Source organism: Helianthus annuus, chromosome 11 (assembly GCF_002127325.2).
Source record: "Helianthus annuus cultivar XRQ/B chromosome 11, HanXRQr2.0-SUNRISE, whole genome shotgun sequence".
In the NCBI taxonomy this organism is placed as follows: Eukaryota; Viridiplantae; Streptophyta; class Magnoliopsida; order Asterales; family Asteraceae; genus Helianthus; species Helianthus annuus.
Window position 1 is genome coordinate 12,869,441 of NC_035443.2, and position 5,369 is coordinate 12,874,809.

Genomic DNA, 5,369 nt, shown 5'->3' on the forward strand with positions numbered 1-5,369 from the left:
GGTTGGTAGATTTGTATGTTGTTGGATTGGTACTTTAATTTGTTGTTGGTTTTGTACTTTTTTATGTTCTTGGATTTGGTATTTTTGTATGTTTTTGGATGACTAATGGTTGTGTTTTTAGTTTCTTAAAATTTGGAATTTTTTCTATTTTTTCTATATTTTTTCTATATTTTTATATAATTTATGACGTAATCCGGGTCTTAAATCCGGTCGAACCGATCGGACCAGTCCGACCTTTGACCCCATAAGGCGACCGGGTCGACCTTCGGTCCGGTTCTGAAAACATTGGATTTAATAATAATAATCTCTTTTATTCACATATCTTGCCACCATCACGTGAAGTCCTAGCAAATTGCATTTAATGTCTTCACACTTGTTTACATTTGAAGTTACACTTTGATCCCTCCTCAACTATAAGGTTGTTGTTTATTCCTGTGAACACCTAAAAAAACCGTATGTCACGGACATTAATCCGCAAGCCACGAGTCCAAGTCCCTGTTCCTTTTTTCCTTCTCTTTTACAACTTTCAAGTAACCACAATTCACCCCCTCTACTTTAACATTCCTTATTTCTTTTGTATTTCCGTTACACTCAACTTCCAGATAATGACACAAGAGGCCCCTCAATTTTATTGCTTCATATTTCTATCAATTCCATGTTATCATTCGACCTGAGACACGTCCCGAACATCGCTGTTCACCTCGTTTATCAACTTCGGACGTTCCGCATCATCTCTAACTTCGCCATATTACGCGTTTACCTGTACACATACAAACACTCGTAATAAACCTATTCAAAGCAAATAATCACATAAAACCGAACAAAACATGTAAGATAAGCACTTAAACACCCATGTTTCACACTCTCCATCACATCCCCACACTTACCTTTGATTGTCCTCAAGCAAACCGATACGGAACTACTCACCATAGTAACAACACCTCTAAACCCCTAAACTGATGCAACAGTTTAAGTTCCATGTCATACCCGTTCCATAGACTGACACAATCAAGATTGACAGTCCGACAAGCAATTGGTGCAATTTATAAAACTTAAGACTTGTTTGTTCAAAACTAACATGCTTAGGAATATAACACATGCTACATGCCTTTCACAATAAACTCTCCTCTCGGTTTAAAAACTGAACTAGCGTGTAATGTGCTAGTATGTATAACACTCAAAACCAAACATGAAATCCTGTAATCATAGGCTTGTATAACAATCATACCTCCACTGTATCGTATAACACGGCACGCATCAAAAGGACTTTCGGTTTTGGGCTTAGGCTAAGGGTAGGAAGATTTTTGGCTTATATTTTTATTTTTATTATTTTTTTTCGTGGCGAACAAACAAACGACCAAACCGCGACAACTTTATTTGCAAAACACATAACGACTAACACTTTTGGGTTGGTTTCTACCCAAAACAATATAACATTATTCACGAAACTTTTTTTTTTCTTTTTCCTTTTTCTATTTTTTTCTTTTCTTTGTTTTTTTTTTCAGTTTTTCATAATTTGTCGTTCACGGTCAGTATCAAACAATTCACGTTAGGTGGACAAACGAAAAGGTAAATAAGCTCAACAGGGCTACTAAGGGTGATGATTAGGTAAACACAAAACAAACAAACACGAAGGGTGTAGGGTATATCCTAATGCCTTTATCATTTACGTGCACATGTCAAACCACAGTCTTAGCATGTATCAAATCATACAAGTTCTAACACAGAATAACATGCGGCCTGCTCTCAACAAATGAAGTCATAAAGTAAATCATTCTATCATTCTACAGGCTCAAAATTCTCACCAAAGAAGGGTAAAATGGTTGCCGACATGTAGCATATGCAATCTAAAGCACGTTACCCCTAAATAGACATCTCTTCTCAATTCTTTTATCCTAAAAACACCCGTCGGACCTACTCTTGATGTGCACAAAATGCAACATATAAAATACATCAATTGTGGCATAAAACTAACCCTTTTTTAGTACTAATGTTGGAAAAAGTGTGCTTTTGTCTTCCTTTTGTATTTTCAGGATTAAATGAGCTCAAATGAACAAAAGAAGCAAAAAGACAACTAAATCTAACATAAATACAAGAAAAGGAACAAAAGTGGCATGCCCGACCTCCCGAAAGCATCTTCCCAAGCAAAACAAAGAAGACAGAAGACTGAACACACCCCGTGCTCAGTGAGCACGGGGCCGTGCCCAAGTGTCAGCAGAAAAGACAAAGTCATAGAAGCTTCTGTTGCCCACCACGGGGCCGTGCCCAGCGGACACGGGGGTGTGGTCAACTTCCTGCAGACACATTTAATGAAATTTCGAATTGCAATTAATGAAGAGAGAGACGCGGATGGACACGGGTCGTGCCCAGCGGACACGGGGCCGTGCCCGAGCTTCTGTTCAGCCTGTAAATAGGAGTGTTTGGAGCTCTTGCAACTCATCCCTTGACACACCACCTCTCTCACACTTCACCCACCACCCACCACCATCACAACACCATCATCCACCACCATCATCCATTGTCCACCATAGAGTGTGTGAGTCGTCTCGGGATCCAAGATTGATCGTAAGAGTTCTTGACAATCAAAGGCCATGTTTGCCTAAGTCTCTTACATCACTTGGTGAAGACAAGTGTTTAGTGTAATACTTATTTTGAATCTTTTGCACTTTTTAATTGGTTTTGTATTAATGACTTTAATTACTAGTTTCTTATGTTGAAGGTGATTGTTTCTTATCGTTTGTCCGTGGTGTCTTGGCATTATTTTACTGTCTATATAAAATTAAAGATTTTCAACATTCATATCTCCACGGTCTATATGGAGGTATGTTGGCTACCTGGTCGGGGGTTAAGGGAACGGTTTGGTAAGAGTCTTGCCATTGTTCAGTGTATAGATCCTGTAAAGGACCTAGGTCAAATTTAGTAGGACCTCCTTCAATACCCAAAGGTATTGGATGGCGGGGGTCCAAACTCTTTGATCCCCTCATAAGTTAAACTACTATTAAAACTTTAACCCGGCTACTTAGGACTGTATCCCGGCTGACTCAGACTACTTAGCCGAGGGTAACGTCGCCTTCAAAAGAGGGGCCTACCATATTATGCATTAATAACTTAATTAATTATCTTTCAATAATCCGACCCTTTAGGATTGTATCTTTGCTGACTCAAACTACTGGGTTGAGGGTAACGTCGCCTTCAAAAGAGGGGCCTACTACAATAACTAAGATAATCTCTTAAACAAGTGCAAAAGTGCAAAAATAATCAAAGGTTACACTACACACGAGTCGGATCCAAGTGATTCATCTTGTCTATCTGTTTTATTTTTATTTTATTTTTCAGCATTTTAGTTTGTTTTATTTTCTTAGTTTAAAAACCTTTTTCTAACATTTTGATTGATTAGGCGTTGAGGATAAACCGGTACTAAAATCTCTTGTGTCCTTGGACGACCTCGGTATCTTACCAACACTATACTACGTCCACGATGGGTGCACTTGCCCATATGTGTGTTTAGTGTTAATAAATATCGTGTTTTATAAATTTAAAACTTGGCTAAAAAGTGTAAAAAGGGCTTAAAATATATACCTAAAACATATACACTGACACGCATCAAGTTTTTGGCGCCGTTGCCGGGGACACAAGGATTTTAAGAAAGCTTAAAATCGACGGCCTAATCAGTTTTTCAAAACTTTTTCAAAACGCGCGCACATTTTTCTGCATTTTAGTTTAATTTGCATTTCCAGTAGCCTGAACACGGGGCCGTGTTCACTGAACATGGGGCCGTGTTGCAGATTTTTAGTTAAACACCCAGATAGAGAGTTTGAACACGGGGTCGTGCTAGCTGATGGTAATAACTAATGAAAAGAATGAATTAATACCAACGAGAACCGTCACAGGATGGAGAGTATGTATAGACTATAGACGATTAAATGAAGCAACAAGAAAAGACCACTTTCCTTTGCCCTTCATTGATCAAATGTTAGAACGACTATCCGGTCATATATTTTATTGCTTCTTGGATGGTTTTTTAGGTTACTTTCAAATACCGATAGCGCCTGAAGACCAAGAAAAGACAACTTTCACATGTCCCTACAAAACTTTTGCTTATCGACGAATGCCATTAGGTCTATGTAATGCCCCTGCAACATTCCAACGTTGCATGGTGGCCATCTTCCATGATATGATAGAAAAAACAATGGAAGTCTTCATGGACGACTTTTCTATCTTTGGAGATTCATACGACCAATGCCTCGATAACCTTGAACGAATGCTATCCCGATGTGAGGAAACTAACCTCGCCCTTAACTGGGAAAAATGCCATTTCATGGTAACAGAGGGAATAGTACTCGGTCACAAGATCTCGAGCGAAGGAATGGAAGTTGATCGAGCAAAAATAGACACAATTTCTCGATTACCTCCACCATCCTCCGTTAGAGCAATCAGAAGTTTCTTAGGGCATGCCGGATTTTATAGACGGTTTCTCAAGGACTTTTCTAAAATTTCAAGACCTCTAACAAAATTACTTGAAAAAGATGCGCCTTTCATCTTTGACAAGGATTGCAATCAAGCATTTCTAACCCTCAAGGAAATGCTAGTCAATGCACCTATCATGATAGCGCCTGATTGGAAATTACCTTTCAAAATCATGTGTGATGCAAGTGACTTTGCCGTTAGAGCAGTTTTGGGACAAAGAAAAGAAAAGCATTTCCACCCAATTTATTATGCCAGTAAAACACTTAACGATGCACAAGAGAATTACACAACCATTGAAAAAGAATTACTAGCTGTGGTATTTGCTTTTGATAAATTTCGTTCTTACCTTGTTCTTTCTAAAACTGTAGTCTATACAGATTATGCAGCCATCCGATACCTCTTCAAGAAACAAGACGCAAAACCCCGTTTGATCAGGTGGATTCTACTCCTACAAGAATTTGATATTGAAATCAAAGACAAAAGAGGAGTAGAAAACACAGCAGCAGATCATCTTTCACGTTTAGAAGACCCAGCTTTGAGGCAACCAGGGACGAGCAAATCAATGAAAAATTTCCAACAGAGTCCCTGGAAATGGCGGAACATAGACAAGAGCCATGGTATGCCGACTATGCTAACTAGTTAGCTAGCGGTATAGTCACCAAGGGATGGCCACATCACCAAAGAAAGAAATTCTTTGCTGATGTAAAGCATTACTTTTAGGAAGATCCTTATCTTTTCAAAATGTATGCCGACCAACTCATCCGAAGGTGTGTACATGGCTACGAAGCACGAAGGATTCTCCGCCATTGTCATGAAGGTCCATATGGAGGACATCATGGTGCCACTAGTACCGCACGAAAGGTATTTGATTCAGGATTTTATTGGCCGACCATTTACAAAGA